The sequence below is a fragment of the Capra hircus genome, chromosome 17 (assembly GCF_001704415.2).
Source record: "Capra hircus breed San Clemente chromosome 17, ASM170441v1, whole genome shotgun sequence".
Lineage (NCBI taxonomy): Eukaryota > Metazoa > Chordata > Mammalia > Artiodactyla > Bovidae > Capra > Capra hircus.
In genome coordinates this window covers 29,358,600-29,383,925 of record NC_030824.1, presented here as the reverse complement: position 1 = coordinate 29,383,925, position 25,326 = coordinate 29,358,600, and positions in this window count along the sequence as shown.

Genomic DNA, 25,326 nt, shown 5'->3' with positions numbered 1-25,326 from the left:
GAGCTGAAGGATGAGAAGGACTAAATATAATGTGTACCCTGGAAGGGAACTGGAAGAGGAAAAGGACATTGGTGAACATGGAGGACACCTGAAGAAAAGATTTGTTGGTGTTCAGTCACTCAGTCATGTTCAGCTCTTTGGGACCCCATGGATTGCAGCACGTTAGGTTTCCCTGTCCTTCACCATCTCCCACAGTTTGCTCAAATTCATGTCCATTGAGTCACTGATGCCATCCAACCATCTCATCCTTTGTCATCCCCTTCTCCACCTGCCCTCAATCTTTCCCAGCATCAGGGTCTTTTTCAATGAGCTGGCTCCTAACATCATGGGGCCAAAGTATTGGCACTTCAGCTTCAGCATCTGCCCTTCCAATGAAAATTCAGTGTTCATGAAAAGATTGACTTTAGTTAATAAGGTATCACTCAGTTCAGTTCAGTCGCTTAGTCGTGTCCGACTCTTTGTGACCCCATGAATCGCAGCATGCCAGGCCTCCCTGTCCATCACCAACTCCCGGAGTTCAATCAGATTCACGTCCATCGAGTCAGTGATGCCATCCAGCCATCTCATCCTCTGTCATCCCCTTCTCCTCCTGCCCCCAATCCCTCCCAGCATCAAAGTCTTTTCCAATGAGTCAACTCTTCTCATGAGGTGGCCAAAGTACTGGAGTTTCAGCTTTAGCATCAGTCCTTCCAAAGAAATCCCAGGGCTGATCTCCTTCAGAATGGACTGGTTGGATCTCCTTGCAGTCCAAGGGACTCTCAAGAGTCTTCTCCAACACCACACTTCAAAAGCATCAATTCTTCAGCACTCAGCCTTCTTAACAGTCCAATTCTCACATCCATACATGACTACTGGAAAAACCATAGCCTTGACTAGACGGACCTTAGTCGGCAAAGTAATGTCTCTGCTTTTGAATATATTATCTAGGTTGGTCATAACTTTTCTTCCAAGGAGTAAGCGTCTTTTAATTTCATGGCTGCAGTCACCATCTGATTTTGGAGCCCCCAAAAAATAAAGTCTGAAACTGTTTCTACTGTTTCCCCATCTATTTCCCATGAAGTGATGGGACCAGATGCTATGATCTTCGTTTTCTGAATGTTGAGCTTTAAGCCAACTTTTTCACTCTCCTCTTTCACTTTCATCAAGAGGCTTTTTAGTTCCTCTTCACTTTCTGCCATGAGTGGTGTCATCTGCATATCTGAAGTGATTGATATTTCTCCCGGCAATCTTAATTCCAGCTTGTGTTTCTTCTAGCCCAGCGTTTCTCATGATGTACTCTGCATATAAGTTCCATAAGCAGGGTGACAATGTACAGCCTTGACGCTATTGATGTGTTAATTGTGGCAAATGCCTCCTAGCAATGTAAGATGTTAATAATAGAAGAAACAAGAATTTGAGATGCAAGAAAACTATCTTAATTCTCTGCACTATCTTCAGAATAACTCTGTACATCTAAAACTATTCTAAAATTAACGGTCAAAAGAATGTCACAGAAACATGAAATAAAAAATGAGGTTTCATAAAAGAACCTATAAATTAAAAATATCTGGTTACAGTGAGTCATAAAAAGCTTAAAAACACAGAATACTTCAGAAATTGAAATGAAGACAATGATACTGATATTTAGAAAATAAGAGAATCTTAGGAATAACTTTTTGTTACCTTTTTAAAATTTAGGTAAAGTGGAAAACAAGTAAAATTAGGCAAGGTCACATATAATGAAGATACATATTGAAGATCATTTCATATTGCTTGGAATTAAAACATGGAGATTAAGCTATAAACATCTGGCACAGACATTATTATTACAAAAGCCAGGATAATATCATTTTTGAGAAAAGGAGAAATAGGATCATGAAGAAGAGTCACCACAGGTTACATGAAGAGCTGGCGCGGTTCTGTTTCTCAACATGGGTGATGGTTTCAATGCTGTTTTCTTCATAACTATCCTTCATTCTGTACATATATATATATTTTCATTCCAATGCATATATTCTGTATCTCAGTAGAAAAAAAAGCCCACATGCTCTCTACCATGTGTAGTATGGATGAGTGTACTGTAAACCTGGGAGTGCACACATTATTTGGGAGACTTTTGCACTGACCCTCAGAGGCATCAGAATGTGAGCAGGGGACAAAGCTGCACACCTGCAATGCCAGGGGAGGCTTTATCTTAGAATTTGATGTGTGTGGCTTCCCTGGAGCTCAGCAACACATTGACCCAGTCCAGGGAGAGAGAGGTTTTGGTTTGCTCAATGATAATTGACAACTACAGCAGGGTTTTAAAAATTGGCATTACGTTATTATATTACATTATGGGGCTTAATGAAATATATAATAGTTTGTGTTGTGATAGAAAGACAAAATTAAAATTTTTTTTAAATGGATAAGTTCTATTCTCCTTCCTCTCTCTTTGAGTACTTTTACTTCCCCACATCTGGCACATACCTGATGATGTTTTGTTGAGAGAACTATGTACTTTTAACTTCAATATTATGTTTTTCCTTCCATTCTCGTCCATCCGCATCAAACCTCCTCAAGTGCTCAGGAGACAAGTCTGGTGAATTCTCACCACACACACATGGTCTATCAGACTTCACCAGCATTGCTGCTGCTCCAGCTGCCCAACTTAAAGTGCCTTCTCACTTTTTATTATAATTTTCGCTTGGATATTTTCTTCTAATGGTGATGTTGTTTCTGGAAATGCACATAAGCCCAAAAAAAAGTAGGTTTGGGTGGGGAAATTTATGAGGTATGAATGACAAGTCCTCCATTTCCAATTTGGATATCAGAGTAGCTATTGGGATTTTGTGCACTCAGGAGACATTTGACAAAGTTTGGAAAGATTTTTGGCTAGTACAATGGAAGGGTGTGGTCCTGGGAACTAGCAAGTAGGAGCCAGGTATATTTCTAAACATCCTACAACTCACAGGACAATTTCCTACGTCAAGGAAAGTGAAGTCACTCAGTCATGTCCGACTCTTTGCAACCACTGGACTGTAGCCTACCAGGCTCCTCCATCCAAGGAATTTTCCCAGCAAGAGTACTGGAGTGGGTTGCCATTTCCTTCTCCAGAAGATCTTCCCAACCCAGGAATTGAACCCAGGTCTCCCACATTGCAGGCAGATGCTTTACCGTCTGAGCTACCAGGGAAGCCTTTCCTACACCAAAGAATTACTCCAAATATCCCCAGTGCCAAGATTTAGAAATCCTGGTAGAATTTAAGGCAACTGTTGAGAAGTCCATTATAAGATTTAAAACATTTCCTTGAAGGTCAGGAGAGGGATTTGGTTAGGAACCTCATCTGGCTAAGTAAATACCAGAGAAGCTCCAACGGTATCTAAGCCCTTTCCTAGTTACACATACTGCTTTGTAAATGTTTATTGACAATTCTGTGCCCTAGTCTATAGTGTGAAATTGCTCAATTGGTGAAGAGATTTTAAGGAGGCAGTCTACTCTTCAAATATATTCTCCTTTAAGTTTGCTTTGAAATAGAAAACCACCACATCTCTTCTAGATCTTTGAATAAGATGACATAAAATAGTGAAAATTGATAGCGCAAAGAAAGGCATAATTACTGATGGTTTAAGCAAATGATGTTTTGCAAGTATATGATTATTTTGGACTTGGAATCAAAAAATCCATTATTGAGAGACATGCCTGATATTTTCAACAGAGTCTACTCTTTTCTATTCAATCAGAAAAGGGGGAAGAGAAAGTTGCTCAGTCGTGTCCGACTCTTTGCAACCCATGGGCTGTATAGTCCATGAAATTCTCCAAGCCAGAATACTGGAGTGGGTAGCTGTTCCCTTCTCCAGGGATCTTCCAAACCCAGGGGTCAAACCCAGGTCTCCTATGTTGCAGGTGGATTCTTTACCAGATGAGCCACCAGGGAAGCCCAAGAATACTGGTGTGGGTAGCCTCTCCCTTCTCCAGTGGATCATCCTGACCCAGGAATGGAACGCGAGTATTCTGGATTGCAGTCAGATTCTTTACCAGCTGAGCTACCAGGGAAGCAGTGGTGTGGGGAGCCATGTAATGGGAAATACTTGCAAATGCTTTAAAGGGATATTCCTGGCAACCCACAATTGCAATGCCCTTTGGAGGTGATGTTCTCTCATGGTAATATAATTTGATTTGAATCTTTGAGCCAAAGGGAGAGTATTTTTTGGTATGCAACATATTCATCTAATTCATTGCACATAATACTACTGTTGCAAGTCAGCCTTTTCAGTTTTATTTCTGCAGGTTTTCTCTTGTGGAAACCTTTGTCATTCCTGTCAGGTCTTCTCTGCTTGGGGGTTTGAGTGTGTGGGTAACCATGGACTGCCTGTAAAACAATGAACAGCTCCTTCCAAGCCTTGATTCCTCATCCCCACCCCCACCTCACTGCATAAAGGAGACATATTTATTGCTACTAGAAGCTCAAGACTTTCTGAAAAAAAAGCATTCCTGAGAGGCAGGTGCACTGTCTTGCTTGAGCCTCAGATATTTTTCTAGAAAAATTCTTTATTAGTAACAAAACAAGAAAGGGTAGAAACACATAGAAGCCTTTTATTTTTTTTTATGAAGGTTGTGTCAGAACATTATCTTGGAACAACCCAACTTAACAGAGCTCTTGTTATTATTTTTTATTATTGAAGTGTAGTTGATTTACAAGATATGGTAGTTTCGGGTGTACAGAAAAGTGACTGAGTTATACATACATATATAAGTATTTTTTCATATTCTTCTCCAATTATGGTTCATCACAGTATAATGAATGTAGTACCATATGATAAATAGTAGATTCTTGATGTTTATCTATTTTATATATAGAGGTTTGTATCTACTAATTCCAAACTCCTAATTTATCCCTCCCCCACTCCTTTCCCCTTGGGTAACCATAAGTTTGTTTTGCAACCCATGGACTATATAGTCCATGAAATTCTCCAAGCCAGAATACTGGAGTGGGTAGCTGTTCCCTTCTCCAGGGATCTTCCAAACCCAGGGGTCAAACCCAGGTCTGTTGATCTGTTTTTCTTCTATAAATAAATTCATTTGTACCTTATTTTATATTCTGCTTATAAGTGATATGTCATTCTCTGTTTGACTTACTCCACTTAGCTCTCAAAATATAGAAATTAGTATTATTATCTCATAGTAATGTTTCTTGTTGTTTAGTTGCTAAATTATGTCTAGATCCATGCGACTCCATGGACTTCAACATGGCAGGCTTCCCTGTCCTTCACCATTTCCTGGAGTTTACTCAAACTCATGTCCATTGATTCAGTGATGTCATCCAACCATCTCATTCTCTGTCAGCCCCTTCTCCTCCTGCCCTCAATCTTTCTCAACATCAGTGTTTTTTTAAATGAGTCAGTTCTTTGCATCAGGTGGTCAAAGTATCGGAGCTTCAGTTTCAATATCAGTCCTTCCAATGAATATTCAGGATTGATTTCCTTTAGGATTGACTGATTTGATCTTCTTGCAGTCCAAGGGACTCTCAAAGAGTATCCTTCAGCAGCACATTTTACTCTGTGAGATCACAATCTAGATAATCATTTAAAACTTGATTCTTCACCTCCACGAATGTACTACTGAGCTGCAATGCCTCAGTGTATGTATGTTTATAATATACTAGTGAATTTATTCAAAATCATACACAGCCTAAGTTACTTCAGTCGTATCCAACTCTTTGCAACATTATGGACCAAAGCCTACCAGGCTCCTCTGTCCATGGTATTCTCCAGGCAAAAATACTGGAGTGAATTGCCGTGCCCTCCTCCAGGGGATCAAACCTGCTTCTCTTATATTTCCTGCATTTGCAGGTGGGATCATTACCACTTAGTGCCACGTGGGAAGCCCAGGTATCACCGTAAGTTACAATCCATCACCCCAAATCTTGGCTCTTAATCCCAATGCTACTTCTTCTAGTTTCTTTTTGAGTCAGTTATACAAATCAATGCTTCTAAAGCTTTAATGTGCATGTGACCATCAAGGACCTTCTTAAAATACAGATTTTTACCTTAATAAGTTCCTAGGTGATGCTGATACTATTGACTCATGAACCAGTTTTCTCAAAATAGAGGACCTTTGATCTCACTAAATAATATAACTGAACTCCTTGCCCATGAAAGTAAAATGGGTAGGTTAGAAATATGAAATTTGTAATGGCAGCCTTTTAGTGCAAACATTGTATCTATTTGAGTTTGGAAAGAAATATTCTAGAGCAAATAATAGTTGATCTAAGTCACTTTAACTTTCTTTTTTGTCTTGCAACTTCTGAGCAGAAAGAGCAAAACATCAATTTAAACAATGAAATGGAAAATGTTTGAAGGAAATGTCAAATAGTTGAAGTGATTATTTTCCTAAATCTTTAAACAGAGTCCTTTATGATAAGAAACACTCATGATAAAATGTAGTCAACTGCAAATTGGGGGCAATTGCACTGTAGGAAAAGCTTAGATGGCTCTTATCAAATCTCTGAATTTTACATTAAGACATGTATAAAAGGTTGAACACAAGTTGGTATTTCTTTTTCTTTATCCTCAGTATTGTGTGTTTTACCTCCTTGTGCTACAGATTTGAAGTTTTCTTTTTTTCTTTTTTTTAAATTTCTGTTGGAGTATAGTTGATTTAGAATGTTTTGTTAGTTTCAGGTGTACAGCAAAGTGACTCAGTAATACATAAACATGTATCTATTCTTATTTAATATTCTTCTCCTGGATAAGTCATTACAGAGTATTAAGTAGAGTTACTTGTGCTACACAGTAGGTTCTCATTAGTTATCTATTTTGTATATAGTAGTATGTGTATCTCAGTCTCAGTTTACCCCTTCTCCCTCTTTCCGCCTTGGTAACCAAGTTTATCTTCTACATCTGTGACTCTATTTCCGCTTTGTTAGTAAGCAGGAAGCCTTTCTTCTGCAGTTATTCTACCAGCCTCTTACTTCCCTAGCTGAGTCTGTGCTCAAGTTACCTGACTTTGGTTTCTTCTCACTGGAGTCATGCAGCTTTAATCCCATAATTTTTGGAAAATCATGGAAATAAAAAGAATTTTCTTTTTTACTGGCAGGTTTTGTTAGGATATTTCATTATGTTTTGGTGTTTGTGTAGGAAACCTACACATGATGGATGAATACACCCTTCAAATCCAGCTTGGCTCAGCAGGGCTCTGGGGAGCTAGGAGGTTTATTTACTGAACCGTTCTGAATGCTTCAGCCTGATGCATTGTCCTTGCTGAGGCTTTGCCTTTCTTATCATCTAGGGAAATGTGATTGGTTTTAAAGAAAGGATATATTAAAGTGACTGTTTAGTCACTGATACAAAGAAAGCCATTTCTGAGACCAGGGACCACCATTCAACTACCCAAGTGATCTGTAACCAGCTGTGAGTGTTTCCTTCCTTCCTTGGGTAGAGGCTTGGGTGTTCTCTGCTTGCTTCTTTTGTTTCTCTTTGACAACCCTAGCTCTTGACTTGCCTTTGGCTTTTATTTTGACGTGTATAAATAAGTAAAAGACTTCCTATGTCTTTCCTTGTGTTCCTTCTCTGCATCACAGATATTTATCATTTTGAGTAGGTTTTCTGTATTTTTAAATATGCAGATAAGTATTTCACTAAAATGAGAAGAAAAGGGAGACAAGAAAAAAAATTTTGTGAAGGCATTTTAAATAATTTGAAAGGCTGTATTGACAAGACTATATCCTAATGTGTAACTATTAATAGATAGATCAAAAGATGATAGGTAGATAGATGAAAGATAGATAGACAGGAATAGATAATTTGTCATCTGGACAAAAATATAGACACACCATTTGCTATCCCATTATTAAAATGATCAAAAATACAATGCAAAAATCAGCAACTAAAATAAGAGATACATAATCTATCCAACATACATATACACACAAAACAAGAAAAACAGTTGGGGTCACTATTATATTGTAAACACTCAGTAAGCTTTACAGAAACAGAAATAGATGTAAGTCATACTAAAAAATTTCATTTGTTTTGGTACACAATTATCTAGTAATTTGCCCAAAGCAAATTGTTGCTGAACGTATTTACTTCTTTTTCTTTGTGAAATAACTGCCTGATCCAGCTGCAGGAAAGAAAACAATAGAAATGCTACAAATCTAGGGAAAGGAAGATGAAGGTGATTTGTCCAACCTGTGTAAATGAGACTTAAATGTTTCAACTTGTGCACTACATTAAACTTGTGGATTTATTCAGTTTTTTGAGCTAGAGAATTCTGAAAGATAACTAACTCCATGGTTCTCAAAGTGTAGTTCCTAGGATAGCAGCCAGAGCATCACCTGGGAAACTGTCACAAATGCACATTTTCAGGCCCAGCTCCAACACAATGAAACAAACACTGTAGATGTAGGGCCCAGAAATTTCGATGTTATTAAGAAGCTCCCTGATGATTCCTGTACACATTTGTGTTCCATGTTTCTCTAGCCTAATTTTCTCTTTATCAAGGAGAAAATTAAAATCAAAGAATTAACAGGATCATGAAGCAAGCTGAAAAGTTGTAGAACAAAAAGTGTAGCAAGAAGTGGGCAAACCAGTATGCAGTCCCATCAATGGCATAAGGGAAGCCATGCAATAATTACATGTTAAAAAATCATAGAGATATATGGCATTTTTCTCAATGCCTGAAAAATCCCCTGGATGGAAGAGCCTGGTGGGCTGCACAGCCCATGGGGTCGCTAAGAGTCAGACACTACTGAGAAACTTCACATTCACTTTTCACTTTCATGCATTGGAGAAGGAAATGGCAGCCCACTCCAGTGTTCTTGCCTGGAGAATCCCAGAGACGGGGGAGCCTGGTGGGCTGCCATCTGTGGGGTTGCGCAGAGTCTGATACGACTGAAGCGATTTGGCAGCAGCAGCAGCAGCATTTTTCTAATAGCAACTGCAAATCAAAAATTAAATCCAATGAGTCAGGTCATATTGAATATTTATTTACTGAGGGTGACAAGATGTCCAGCATGTGATTAGATTCAGAGCCTGGTAGGCTGCAGTCCATGGGATCGCTGAGTTGGACACGACTAAGCGACTTCACTTTCACTTTTCACTTCCATGCATTGCAGAAGGAAATGGCAACCCACACCAGTGTTCTTGCCTGGAGAATCCCAGGGATGGGGAAGCCTGGTGAGCTGCCATCTATGGGGTCACACAGAGTCAGACACGACTGACATGACTTAGCAGCAGCAAGAGCTGATATCTTTCATAATTATTAGAGAGGTTTGTTTCTGCCTTAGTCTCATCCTAATGTGAGTCTGAATTCAGGAGGTCTCAGTTTGCTTGACAGAAAGAATTCCAGTAGACACTGAGGTAAGAAACAAAAATGGCAATATGTACCCTTTTGTGTCTTTGACTGTTACTCTCCATCCATTTTTTTCCCATTGTCCCCCCAAATACCCAGATAATGCAACCTTAAAAATGTTTAATTTCTTTAAATATTTATTTAATTTACTATGCTGACTTCAATCTTTCCATCATTGAAAATGTTATTTTTTTTACTACAAAATTAATACAGATGAAAAGTTGAAAACAGATCAGAGGTAAACCATAAGTTTTTTTATGAAATACCTCTAGTTAATATGTGCTATCAGAGAATATATATGTGTTCATTTGTTTGCCAAAAAGCATGATGCAACAATTGTTTTGCAGCTTTTAGAAAAATTAACAAATTTTGAAATTTTCCATTTCACTAGTTTTTTGAAGCCATAAATTGCAATGGATATTTAGTATTCCATTACATAAACATATGATAATTTAGCAATGCCCTATTTTTAGATATTTAAGTCATTTCCAACTGTTCAACTATTATGCATGATCCTGTGGTGACAAACATCTTTACTGCATATACATAAAATCTTTATACAGTTTATCTGTTATAATATTCTTAGCATAAAACTGAAAAAGTAAAATTAACCAAATTTATTTAGAATTTTGATATATATTCCAAATTTCCTTTTGTTAGGTAGTTAGAATAGGCAACGAGTCCAAAATGGTGGTAGCTAAAATAGAACAAAGGAAGGTCAAAGGAAGGTCTGAGGACTGGAGTGAGGACCTCAGGTAGAACAAACAGCACGCCTGGCTAGCTCAATCTACATAGGGCAGGCCCAGCGAGGAGGGGGAAAAAAACATATAAAAAGAGGATCCAAAGAGCCGGGCTCTCTCTTCTCTACTTGTCTTTGGGTCGGCATTCCCTCACACCTTAAAGATGTATTTTCCTGTTATTTTCTAAATAAAACTGAGCTGTAACACAGAGCTGTCATATTGATCTCAGAGCTATACCAGGGTCTATTTAAGACCCAAGAGCTATAACACGATCTGTCTAATAGCTGTGACGCGGCGAGGGCTTTAGTGTCCGTCACTTCAAGTCTTTGTGGTGATGAGACAGAACCAAGAAGATTACACTCACCTGACACTTTCACACTTCTCTAAAAGTATGTAATATTTACCTTCAACAAGTATATTCTAAAACTGTTACTTATTTTGTATTTTTAGCAATTTTATAGAGAAAATAATAACATTGTTTTTCTGTTTCACTAATTGTTACTATTATGGGGGATTAACATTCCTAAATAACTATTGGCCAATAATATAATTCCCCCCTACCTCTTTGGAGCAGTGTCTCTAAAGTGCTGTCTCCCAGAGTATAGTCTTCATCTTGTCCTAAATAAAAGTCCACTCGCAACTTTCACATTGTGCATTTTTTGAAGTCAACAGAAACCAATGACACTTAGCATTTAGACATACCAGTTTAACTTTTTTAACACATTTTTTCCTCCTCTTTTCCCATAGCAAAAGAAAATCCCAACTGCTTTTCTTGGTTAAGGCATCTCTTAGGGCAACTGAGAACTGCTTAAAATAAACAAATGAAAGTAAATAACACAAAATAACACCACCAACAAATTTCATCAAGAAGCAGATGGCTACTACAATTAACCATGAATTAACACTTCACTGCTTCAACTCAGTCCCAAGTACAGCAATTGAGAATTTTTCCACAAAAATATGTTCCCTCTTCTGTCTCCCTTTCTCTTCACAATGAATCTTAATCACTCAGATACTCAGGAAACAGATCACAAGAGTCCAAATTCTCATGTATTAATACTCTGGCTTTAAAGCCAAAATTACGTGACATGATATTAGGGTCTAATTCAGGGCTGTAGCAAAAGTGGAGATAGAGACACAAAAAAGTTATTTTACTTTTGAGACAAATGTATTTCAAAGCTAATGAGAAGGGGAATATATCCTTTTAAAATTAATTTTTACTTGAGTATAATTGCTTTACAATGTTGTATTATATATTCTTCTTAATATAACTGATATTCTCAGCCCAGTTTCATGATCTATACACTACTGAAAATCTTAAAAATACCTCTCAGAGTTGCAGTGAAAATTCAAGTTTGTATTAATTGCCTGAAAATAGTAAGAATTTAATTTTTAGAACACTATGTTTACATTTTCCCATTCCTCATTTAAAAAATGACATCTATTTTAATTTTATTAATGTAGTAACTCCCCCAATTCTCATTTACTCACCTGAACATTGAAAACAAAAAGATATTACCTGGTGATTTCCACAGCATCTGCTGAGCCTAACTCTTTATTGACATGTCAATTCAAAGAATCTATCAAGGCAGAATTTAACATGTAGATTTTTGTCTGTTCAATATGCAAACAATTTCTTTCTGGTGAAACTGATTATTCCAGACATTATAGTTGATGTTCCTATCAGATATTAGTCAGTTTTATATCTAAACTAGGACTCCCAACATTCATTTATCAACAAACACCTAATTATCAGTGCTCACTGGTCATAATATCTTTCTTATAATTAATAAGCCAAATAAAATTTTTTGATGAGTTCATTTTGAGTCATGATTTTACTTTTTTGAAAACTATGCTTGAATCAACTGCAATTTAGTGCAATATTCACAACATTATTGTAAACTAAGAACATTTGTCTTTGTCCATTGAAAAACATGAGACTCATACATAATGAATAAACAGCCCAAAGTCACACAGCTACCTAGAAATAGGGGACAACTTTTGACAATGTTCATACTTCTCAAATTAGGCCAAATGGCCACTTTCGGCTGAAGTTCTACAAACTTGGGGATAAATTAAAATAGCAAGGTCTTCTAGTATTATTAATTTTAATAACATTTGTGAGAAAATATGGAATTTCTGTTGTAAATTTTATACTATAAAATATGTCTGTGCTAAACCAAAAATGAAAGAATTTCTGTAGTTACTCATGAAATACCTTTGTTTTGAGCTGAATTTCCTACCTTAGAGTATCCTCTGCTGTTGAGGTATGCTGGTTTTATATATATACATGAAGAAGCATTCTTAAGCTAAGGGGTTCTGCCCATACATATTATTCAATATATGATGAAACATTATTGTGGGATTTGCTGGCCCAGGTTATTTTAGTTTCAAGTCTGAAGTTATGATTCATATCAAAATGGAAACATGCAGGCTTGGCAAACTGACTGCTGCTGCTGCTAAGTCGCTTCAGTCATGTCTGAATCTGTGTGACCCCCTAGACAGCAGCCCACCAGGCTCCCCCGTCCCTGGGATTCTCCAGGCAAGAACACTGGAGTGGGTTGCCATTTCCTTCTTCAATGCATGAAAGTGAAAAGTGAAAGTGAAGTCACTGAGTTGTGTCCAACTCTCAGCGATCCCATGGACTGCAGCCTACCAGGCTCCTGCTTCCATGGGATTTTCCAGGCAAGAGTACTGGAGTGGGTTGCCATTGCCTTCTCCTGGCAGACTGAGTATTGAAAATTTATGGCTCAGTTGAACCATATCATGTAGTTGCTGGTTAAGTAGCCTTCACCAAATGAACAGAACATATATTATAAATGTAGAGAAGCATAATAAGTATGCACATAATAAGTGTGAATAGTGTCTACCATAATGAACCCAAATTCTGCTATTTAACAATTTTTAATAAATAATTTACATGTATATTTTATTTCTCCCTAAGAAAATAGAAAGCATAGCTTTTCACCATCTATATATTTGTTCATTGAGTATTAATTCAAGTAAAGAGGTCTGTGTATTTTATTTAAATACTGGACTGTCTTTCTCTAGTGAGCTCAGTCGCTCCATGATGTCCAACTCTTTGCAACCCCATGGACTATAGCCTGCCAGGCTCTTCTGTCCTTGAGATTGTCCAGGCAAGAATACAGGAGTGGGTTGCCACTTCCTTCTCCAGGCAGTCTGCCTGATTCAGGGGTTGAACCTATGAGAGGCTGATTAGAGAGATAAACCTGGGGTAGAGAGAATCAAATAGTAGAGAAAAGGATCAGTAATTGAAAAGTCAATTAATGCATATGATGGCAAAAAGAGAAGAAAAATGGAGCAGAAAGCAGGTGAAATGAATAGAAAAATTAGCAAACAGTTCTAACCCAACCATAGGAATAATGATAACAAACTCGCTTAAACACTCAAAAGTAAAAACCAAAGACTGTCATAGGGAATTGTTAAGACCAAACTATATGTTACAAGAAACTCATCCTAATTGTGTGACAAGATGAGATCAAAGAAAATGGGTTAAAAAAAGTCTATTATAAAGCACTAAAGTTTCTTAAATTTGGGATCACTTGCCTGTGACAAGATCTACTGTGTGTTCCAGCACTGGGGCCCCACGGCCACTGAAGCTCAGGAAGCAGGACCAATGCTGATGTTCTGGTCATTGCTGTTGCAGTGAGTGACTCAGAATCTTGTCTCCCACCCATGAGTCTCCTGTTTTTTGCCAGGAACTAGGAAGCAGTGGCAGGCTGACTTGTTGGCTTGCAAGAAAGGAACAAGTGGGATAAAATGCGTACCTTTATCCCATTTGTAACTATTTGCAGGAGTGTTTCAGATCCTCCCTTCTTTGACAGGATCTTCTTCCAGTCTCCACATAATATCATGTTTCTTCCTGTGACTAAGTTTTGCCACAGGCTGCTTGAGTGTCCTCACAGCCTGCTATCTGGTTTCCCTTGGGGAGAAAGATCTGGAGAGACAGGAAGACAAGCAGAAACTAACCTTCTTGTTACCTAACCTCAGAAGTCATATAGCATAATTCTACAGCTGTCATTAAAACCTGGTGAGTAAATTTAACCTGAGGTAGAGGAATTAAGCATCCCCATTCGAAGGGAAGATTGTCAAAGAATTTCTGGACATATTTTGAAGTCTGCAAGTACTGTGATTTCATTTATATCAAGTCTTAGAAAGGCAAAAATTTTATGACAGAAAACTGACCAGAGGTTGCCAATGACCAAGGGTGGGAAAAGGGATTGATGGTTAAAATACACAAGGAAAGTTTGTGAGGGATGAGGAAGTTCTATATCATGATTTTTATACTAACTGGGAGGACTGCTGTGGAGATGACAAGAATGTTTTGCAATCAATGAAAGGATTTCTGCTGTTATTGCTTATGAACCGGGTAAATGTCTCAAAAATTTTTTGAATGTTACTTTTTTTCTTAGCATTTTCTAGTTATTTCTTCATTGCCTTTAGATTCTGGTCTTCATTTAAAAGCCTGATATAGTGATTATTTGCATTCTTTCAAAAAATATATATATATATTTTATAGTTTTTTTTGGAGCATACTTTTCTTGTACAGTGTGAGGAGTTATTTGGTTAATGATTTGTATTCTTGGAGGCTTTCTTTGGTACTTTTGAGCCTTTAAATTGTCTTTCAAATCTGAAACATTTTCTTCTATCTTTAAGGAGGAGCTCTAAACTCTAGTTCAGAGATTGCTGCTGCTGCTGCTGCTAAGTCGCTTCAGTCGTGTCCAACTCTGTGCGACCCCATAGACGGCAGCCTACCAGGCTCCCCTGTCTCTGGGATTCTCCAGACAAGAACACTGGAGTGGGTTGCCATTTCCTTCTCCAATGCATGAAAGTGAAAAGTGAAAGTGAAGTCATTCAGTCATGTCCAACTCTTCTCGACCCCATGGACTGCAGCCTACTAGGCTCCTCTGCCCATGGGATTTTCCAGGCAGAGTACCGGAGTGGGGTGCCATTGCCTTCTCCAAGAGATTGCTACTAAAGCTTAAATTTTCATATTCTCTTGGCTATTTTATATTCTCAGATGCATTCTCCTTACTTCTGCACTATATATAATGATTCTTATGTAAATTAGATGACTAATAAAATTACGTGCTTGACATTGATGAGTTTTAGCATGCACAACGGAGAAGGCAATGGCGACCCACTCCAGTATTCTTGTCTGGAGAATCCCAGGGACAGGGGAGCCTGGTGGGCTGCCGTCTATGGGGTCGCACAGAGATGGACACGACTGAAGCGACTTAGTAGCAGCAGCAGCATGTACAAATTATACCTCTATAAATGTGATAAGCATTTGAAAAGAAAACTCATGGCACTCATGAAATATCTGTTATGCATGTGGATTCGTAGTGTCCTGACAGAAGCGATGCAAACCTCTGAGCAAGAGAGACAGCACAACGGACAGCTTCAGTAACATCAGAGGGAAGCAGTAATATCCCACACAACGCTGAATCCAGCACACACTCCTAGCCTCGCTTCTCCACATTGAAGGGCTAAAATAAGGCTCTGTAGGCATCGTGTTTGTTTTTCTTCACTGTCTCTGCTGTGGGATGCGGAGAGTCCAATGCACCCAACACTGACGCAGTGTCTGTGGCAATCACGGAAATTATGCACAAACATCAGGCAGTGCTCTTGTCCTTTGGCAGCAGGGATTGTTAGCAAGAGATACTATTCCTCACCTGGTGCCTGGGGAAAATGGCAGCATGGGAGGCAATACCGCAGGAAGTCACAGGGAGAACATGGGCATGTCATGCAGAGGCAAGGAGAAACAGCTTGCAGAGCACAACAGAGACCTATGGTGATCTGGGTGTGTCAGGAAACGTTCAAGGTCAATTCAGAGAAATGGGAAACAGTTCAGAGGAACAGTTAGACACTGTTTTAGTCTAACTGATATGAACTTGGAAATACTAATTATTGGTAGCTGCTGCTGCTGCTAAGTTGCTTTAGTCGTGTTCGACTTTGTGCGACCCCATAAACGGCAGCCCACCAGGCTCCCCCGTCCCTGAGATTCTCCAGGCAAGAATACTGGAGTGGGTTGCCATTTCCTTCTCCAATGCAGAAAAGTGAAAAGTGAAAGTGAAGTCGCTCAGTCTTGTCCGACTCTTTGCAACTGTATGGACTGTAGCCTACCACAATTCTCCATCTATGGGATTTTCCAGACAAGAGTACTGGAGTGGGTTGCCGTTTCCTTCTCCAGGGTATCTTCCTGACCGAGGGATTGAACCCGGGTCTCCGGCATTGAAGGCAGACACTTTATGCAATACACTATACACTATACAATCACCTAAAGCACTTGTTAAAATAAAATCAACTGGGCCAAAGTACAGACATCCTGATTCTGTAATGTTTGAATGGGATCCAGAAATTTGAATTTTATATAAATACTATGAGTGATTCTAAAGCTAGTGGATCTCAGAACACATTTGAGAAACACTGAAAAGAGTAATATTAACACTCATTAGAGCATAATCTCAGAACATTCTGAAGCATGAAGGCTTCACATTATGTTACAGAATAAAAAGGCCATGCCAGCAAAAGCTTAACCCTACAGGAGTTTGGAGGTATTTTCTTAAGCACATTTGAAAAATAATCTACTAGCACTAAGGGTATTTATATTAGTACTTTCAAACCCATCAATTTATTTTATATGAAAATGTTCTCTCATTATCTTCTTGGATCACTGCCATTTAATTATTTTTCTCTTCTCTACTGTGATGATTTTTCATATCTAAAATGTTCCCTACTTCTGTTCTATGGTATAATCTAGAACAGCTTAACTTTTTTTAGAATTCTTTCTAGAAAACAATTAGTTGAAACTTTTTTGCCTGAATCTGATATCAAATTATAAGCAGACTGATAGTAACACAAGAATCTATCTGCTAATGTAGGAGATCCAAGAGACACAGGTTCAATCCCTGGGTAGGGAAGATCTCCTGAAGGAGGAAATGGCAATTCACTCTATTACTTGCCTGGAAAATCTCATGGATGGAGGGACCTGGCCAGCTACAGTCCATGGGGTCACAAAGAGTTGTACATGACTTAGTGACTAAACACAAACAACAAAATCAATATTATGGGCTTCCCTAGTGACTCAGTGGTAAAGAATCCACCTGCCAGTGGAGGAGACATGGGTTTGATCCATGTATCAGGAAGATCCCTGGAGAAGGAGATGGCATCCCACTCCGATATTCTTGCCTGGGAAATACCATGGGCAGAAGAGTTGGTGGTCTAGAGTCCATGGGGTTGCAAAAGACTCAGACATGACTTAGCGACTAAATAACAACAAAATCAATATTATATATTTAAATCTAGTTATAGTACAATAATTACAGCTCTGGGGTAGAAAAGCTTTCCTGGCTAATTAGGAATTTAATTAGCCTGCATTAAAACTGGAAGATCCTTAGACCTATCTTAATAAAGTACATGATATTAAAAACTGACTTTTACAGAAAAAGAACTATAAATACCAGATGAAATAATTTATATGTGAAATCTAAACTATGACACAGGCAAGCATCTTCAAAACAGAAACAGATTCATAGACATCGAAAATAGACTTGTGGTTGACAAGGGGGAGAGTTGAACCATAAAGAAAGCTAAGTGTTGAGGAATTGATGCTTTTGAACTATGGTATTGGAGAAGACTCTTGAAAGTCCCTTAGATGGTAAGAAGATCAAACTAGTCCATCCTAAAGGAAATCAGTCCTGACTATTCATTGGAAGGACTGATGCTGAAGCTGAAGCTCCAGTAGTTTGGCCACCTGATGCAAAGAACTGACTCATTGGAAAAGACCTTGATGCAGGGAAAGATTGAGGCAGGAGGAGAAGGGGATGACAGAGGATGAGATGGTTGGATGGATGACATCACTGACTTGATGGACATGAGTTTGAGCAAGCTCCAGGAGTTGGTGACGGACAGGGAAACCTGGCGTGCTGCAGTCCATAGGGTTGCAAAGAGTTGGACATGACTGAGCAACTGAACTGAACTGAACTGTCAAGGAGGAGGGGTGGTGGGAGAGGATTGGATTGGGACTTTGGGATTAGTAGATGCAAACTACTATATAGAGCATGGATAAACAACAGGTCCTATTGTATAGCACAGGGAACTATATTCAATATCTTGTGATAAACCATCTTAGAAAAGAATGATTTAAAAAAGTGTATATATTTTATATATGTATATATAATATATATGCATATATAACTGATTCACTTTACTGTACAGTAGAAATTAACACAACATTGCATTCTGTGGCTTTTTAAAATTATTATTATGTTGCCCTCTCAGATGCCAAAGCTCCCCACTGACCTGCCTGTGACAGGGTTTCCTCTTGTGTGGAAACTTTTCCTTCTTCATGACTCCCTTCCCTGGATGGGTCTCCATCCCTAAATCCTTTGTCTCTGCTTTCATCTTTTATATTCTGTCCTCACCTTCTTTCAGATATTGGCCTGCCTCTCTGGGTGTCTGGTGTCTTCGGCCAGTGTTCAGAAGCTGTTTTGTGGAAGCTGCTTCACATTCAGATGATCTTTTGATGAATTTCTGGGGGAGAAAGTGGTCTCCCCATCCTATTCCTCCGCCGTCTTGGGATTGCCTTTCTTAACACAACATTGTAAATCAACTGTGACAGTGAAAGTCGCTCACTTCTGTATAACTCTTTAAGACCCCATGGACTATTACAGTCCATGGGATTCTCCAGGCCAGAATACTGGAATGGGTAGCCTTTCCCTTCTCCAGGTGATCTCCCCAATCCAGGGATCAAACCCAGGTCTCCTGCATTGCAGGCAGACTCTTTACCAGCTGAGCCAGAAGGAAAGCCCAACAGTACTGGAGTGGGTAGCCTATCCCTTCTCCAGCAAATTTTCCAACCCAGGAATCAAACTAGGGTCTCCTGCATTGCAGGCAGATTCTTTGCCAACTGAGCTATGAGGGAATAAAATTTTAAAAATGACATACACAAAATTATCATAACAATCTTCATTATAATTATACATCAGGTGCACCTAAGATGGATGTCTAACAGGTTCATAACTTGCTGTCAAATTATCCCAGCTTGGACTTATCCTCAGAGAGAAAATGCATTTCTTCCCTCCTTAAGTTGTAAGAGAAATTCTTATAACCACCATGGGTGTGCTGTCCTAATTTTGTGTTATAAACCTAAACACTTCTGATTACTTTTTGCTTCCTTATTTATTATCTTCTGGGGAAACAGATGTTCAAATTCATCTACATAATGAGTCTTCATATATTTGAAACAGGCTATTATTACCATTTAACTGTGTAATGTTAACAATTGCACCCGTAATGCACAGAAAAACAGAATCTTACAGCACTGAAATTTAACAACACATAGGAATCAGTTGTATGTTTTGAATGGAAAAAAGGTTTTCTATCATCTATTTTAAGCAGTAGATTTTTGATAGTCGTGTGAGATATGATTCTGAGAAGCAGCACTCTGAAGACACAAATTCTGTTTTTCTTCACACATCAAATGTTTTTTTATACCTACTGCTTCATTTACCATTTCCTGAAAATTTCCTGTCTATTATCTAGAGAAAATCAAGACCCAGTTTTCTTTTTAGATCGTTTCAATGTCTCTACAGAAGTATAATCTCACTCTGCTGTTACATATCCATATGTTATACACACAATGTGCTGTTCATGCTGGTAGCAGCTTTAAATTTAAACATACTTTTGCATCCCTCTCCTTGAAGACACATCATAAGCTGCTTGAGGGCAATGGTGTTTGTCTGAGCCAGTAGGGCACTGCTGAGGATGCAATAAGTTTCAATCATTCTTCTTAACCTAATTTTTAAGTCATTCACTACTTGTAATCAGTTCACGTTAGTCTGTCTTATCTTCCTCTCATACATTTCTTTTTCTGTGAGAATTTGTCTTTCAACTCTGCAGGAGTGCTACTTCCCAATTTGGGTATTTATCTCTCACTTATTGTTCTTTCTGTGGTTCTAAAAACCCTGTTATGTTTCAATGTCTGTATCACCTTGAAAATCATTCTCATTCACAGTTTTTCCTAAGGGAATCTGCAAATGCAATATTAAAGCCTCACCATTTCCTATAATGTTGGATTTAAAGATAAAATTGTTATTATTAAAATGACTGTCATTATTTTAGGCAGGTGAGACAACTAAGGAATGAAGAGATCGAAACTACCCACATGTAACCAAGATGAGTCCAAAAGTAGATATTTCTTTCCTGTTTGATTTTAATTTGGTTTTGGTGCACTCACTTGATTTGTCTCAGTATTTTTTGTGTTTATTTTTAAGAAGTTAAAATGTCAGTTTATTCTGTGAGCAGTTCCATAGTAGGCAATAACTGCTCATTTCAACACTTGTTCCGGGTGACTCCATCATTCTTTTGATGAGTCATCCTGACAGTGTAAATAGAAAAGCCTTGTGCTTCTGTGACAGTATTCAACAGGAGAGGAAAAGCGTGTGTTTTGCCTTATCAGACACAATTCTCATTCTTTCCTCTATGACTTTACCTTTTCTGTTACCCTCTATCTGTCTGGTTTTCTCTTGAAAAACACTCTAGTCTCTGATAGGATGAGAAGTAAATTTAGACATGGGCTAAGCCTTCCAAAGCCCATGATGCTTGCATAGCCTTCTCATAGTGATGACAAGCAATCATTCACAATGATTCACAGAAGAATCATAGCTTTAAAAAATGACCATGACTGTTTCCTTTGGGTACAGTCCTTGTCACAGATATATGTGTATGTGTGTGTGCATGCATATAAATGCATAAACGTGGAAGTTGATATAGATATGATGCTGACTCTACTTAAGATCCTCGTTCTAAGAACCCATTTATTTCACAAATATCTTATGATTAGCATTCAATATCAAGCCCTATGATATGCATTGAGGATATAATGAGACAATTGCTTATTATTTCCTAAAATTGGGAGTAATATTCATCAAACATCCACAGAAACAAATATATATTTTAAAATTATGAAAGTGAACTAAGAAAAAATTTGGAGCATTGTATAAGAGATAATTAAAAGAATTTAGATGAAGAAGTTTCCTGGAAAAAGTAAAACTGAAGCTGACACTGGAGGGATATGATGCAGTTGAACATAGATAAAATATTGTTTGAACAGCAGACCTAGCCTGCTTAAAGTCCCTGAATTAAGGAAGACCGTGTTTTATAGGAACATCAGGAAGGACTCTGAGCCTGGGGAGATGATGCTTAAGAGAAATTCTGAGGACCCTTACAGGGCTGTGTAGGGTGCAATTAGCATTTGGAAGTTTTATCTTAAATGCAATGGAAAGGCCTTGAAACGTTTAGAGTAGAAGGACAGCATGATTTATACTGAAAGAAAATCTTTATTGTATATTGATTGACACATTATGTATGGAATCTAGAAATGGTATTGATGAACCTATTTACAGGGCACAAACAGACAGCAGACTTAGAGAATGGAGACTTAGAGACTTGTGGACACAGTGGGAGAAGGAGAAGTGGGATGGATTGAGAGAGTAGCATTGATATATACACACTGCTGCTGCTGCGTCGCTTCAGTCGTGTCCAACCCTGTGCGACCCCATAGACGGCAGCCCATCAGGCTCCCCCGTCCCTGAGATTCTCCAGGCAAGAACACTGGAGTGGGTTGCCATTTCCTTCTCTGTGTTTAAAATATATAGCTAGTGGGAAGCTGCAGTATTACACAGGGAGCTCAGCCTGGTGCTCTGTGATGATCTAGAGGGATAGTTTGGGGGTGGGAGGGAGGTTCAAGAGGGAGGGGGTATATCTATCTATCTATCTTTAGATGGGGTCTCCTTTATTGCAGGCAGATTCTTTACCAGCTGAGCTACCAGGGAAGAATCTGCCTGTAATGTAGGAGACCCTAGTTTGATTCCTGGGTCAGGAAAATCCCTTGGAGAAGGGATAGGCTACTTAAGCCAGTATTGTTGGCCTTCCCTGATGACTCAGATGGTAAAGAATCTGCCTGCAATGCAATGCAGGAGACTTGGGTTCGATCCCTGGGTTGGGAAGAAACCCTGGAGGAGAGCATGTCAACCCACTCCAGTATTCTTGCCTAGAGACTCCCCATGGACAGAGGAGCCTGGTGGGTTACAGTCTCTGGGGTTCAACTAAGCACACTACAGCACACATATATGTACGTACTTATGGTTCATATGCATTATTGTACAACTGAAACCAACATTATAAAGCAATCATTCTCTGATTAAAAATAAAAACAAAAAGAAAATCTTAGTATAAGTTAATGATGACTGAAATAATAATGTAAGTGAAAGGAAAGAAATAACTCTTCTAGGACTTAGTAATCAAAACTTATCTGCTGGGGACCATTTTGATCTTGGTGCCAGATATTACTTCTTGTTCCCTTCAGTGTGAATGAAATTTCTCATTAGCCAAAGTCAATAAACTAATAATATTCCTACTTATAAGAGGAATATAGGGAAATCATTCATGTCAATCTGGGGAGACACTGCATAGTGATCTTTACAGAACGAACTTTGGTTAGATATTTGTGTTTACTTGCATTTATCTTGTCTTTACATTCTTATGGAAATGAACGTTAAGGGCAGATACTGAATATGAATAAGACTCACATTTGAAGTTATTATAAAATTATCAATCTGCTGTCAGTGTAGATATTTACAAACATTTGACCTATTAAAAAAGTAAATACAACCACATTATCTTACTAATACTAGTTTTTAAAATATGAGATATTTTTGGTGCGATAAATTATCTGCATCTGCACAGGTCATTTCCCTACAGATAAATGCCAGTCACAGCTAGTCTTAAAACTTATCTTACTTTCTTACTTTTATCATTTTTGTTTACTTTCACTGCTAACTCTATGGAAAAATATCTTAAATGCCCCAACTGGCATCATGAAAGTAAGTTTTTCCCTTAATGAAAAGTGAAGTGTTAGTCACTCAGTTGTTTCTGATTCTTTGCAACTCCATGGACTGTAGTCTGCCAGGCTCCTCTGTCCATGGATTCTCCAGGTAAGACTACTGGAGTGGGTAGCCATTCCCTTCTCCAGGGGAACTTCCCGAGCCAGGGACAAACTCAGGTCTCCTGCATTGCAGGCAGATTCTGTATCATCTGAGCCACTATTACCATGTATAAAACCGTCATCAAAGATCAGTAATCAATCACCTTATAACTTCAAACGCAAGAACTTTTTCTATGCTCATAAGCCATTTGATCTCTTCATGATGTCTTTCTCCATATCTATATAATAAACTTTCCATCTTATTTGATTTTTCATACACAGATTCCTTAAATTTCAGCATTTACAAAAGCAGCTTTCTCACCAAGCACCACCCTATCCGTTCTAAAGATTTTCCTCTTTATTTTCTGACTTCCTTATTAGCATCTATAAACAGATTTGCCAGACTGCTGCCCACACACAGTCAGGACTCAGGGTTTTTCTTCAGTCCCCTATTCTTATTTCACCTAAAGACCCCGCCCTCCATCTAGGCCAGGGTTTCATCTTAAAACCCACTTTTTAAAGATTGTTTTAAATGTGAACAATTTTTAAAGTCTTCATTGAGAAACAATATTGTTTCTGTTTTATGTTTTGCTTTTTTGGCCACAAAGCCTGTGGGATATTAACTCCCAGACCAGGGATCAAACCTGAACCCTGTGCATTGGAAGGTGGACTCTTAAACTCTGGGCCACCACAGAAGTCCTAAAATCCACTTTAAAATCAGCTTTTTCAGCCATAACTGAAAAAGTCATTATGGACTATGTGAGCCCTCTTTACTTCACTGCCACCTAGAGTATCTAAATGGATTCCCTATTAATTGCCCCTTTGCCCATAATCTTTTTCTTTTTGATTTTATCTTCTATGTAACTTTCATATTTATTTTTCCCAATTATTGAAGACATGATAGCACCACCTTCATCAAAAACCTGCTTAGAAAAATACACCCTAGATCCTTCACATGAATTTCAAAGCAGTTGAGATCCAACTTGAGGGAAAGAGAAAATTAGCCAAGATGGCAGTCCGGCTCTCACCCCAAGGCCTCTCTCTCTTGCCCCACATGCTAGCAAAATAATGCTCAAAATTCTACAAGCCAGGGTTCAACAGTACGTGAACTGTGAAATTCCAGATGTTCAGTCTGGATTTAGAAAAGGCAGAGGAACCAGAGATCAAATTGCCAACATCTGCTGGATCATCGAAAAAGTAAGAGAGTTGCAAAAAACATATACTTTTGCTTTATTGACTATGCCAAAGCCTTTGTCTGTGTGGACCACAAAAAACTGTGGAAAATTCTGAAAGAGATGGGAATATCAGACCAACTGACCTGCCTCCTGAGAAATCCATATGCAGATCAAGAAGCAACAGTTAGAACTGGACATGGAACAACAGACTGGTTCCAAACTGGAAGAGGAGTACGTCAAGGCTGTATATTGTCCCCCTGCTTATTCAACTTATATGCAGAGCACATCATGCAAAATTTGGCGCTGGATGAAGCACAAGCTGGAATCAAGATTGCCGGGAGAAATATTAATAACCTCAGATATGCAGCTGACACCACCCTTATGGCAGAAAGTGAAGAGGAACTAAAAAGCCTCTTGATGAAAGTGAAAGAGGAGACTGAAAAAATTGGCTGAAAGCTCAACATTCAGAGAACTAAGATCATGACATCCACTCCCATCACTTCATGGCAAATAGATGCAGAAACAATGGAAACAGTGGCTGACTTTATTTTTTTGGTCCCCAAAATCACTGCAGATGGTGACTGCAGCCATGAAATTAAAAGATTTTGCTCCTTGAAAGAAAAGCAATGACCAACCTAGACAGCATATTAAAAAGCAGAGACATTACTTTAACAACAAAGGTCAGGTCAAAGCTATGGTTTTTCCAGTAGTCATGTATGGATGTGAGAGTTGGACTATAAAGAAAGCTGATCACCGAAGAATTGATGCTTTTGAACCGTGGTGTTGGAGAAGACTCTTTAGAGTCCCTTGGACTGCAAGGAGATTCAACCAGTCAATCTTAAAGGAAATCAGTCCTGAATATTCATTGGAAGGACTGATGTTGAAGCTGAAACTCCAATACTTTGGCCACCTGATGCAAAGAACTGACTTATTGGAAAAGACCATAATTCTAGGAATGATTGAAGGCAGGAGGAGAAGGGGATGACAGAGGATGAGATGGTTGGATGGCATCACCAACCTGTTGGACATAAGTTTGAGTATGTTCCAGGAGTTGGTGATAGACAGCGAAGCCTGGCATGCTGCAGTCCAT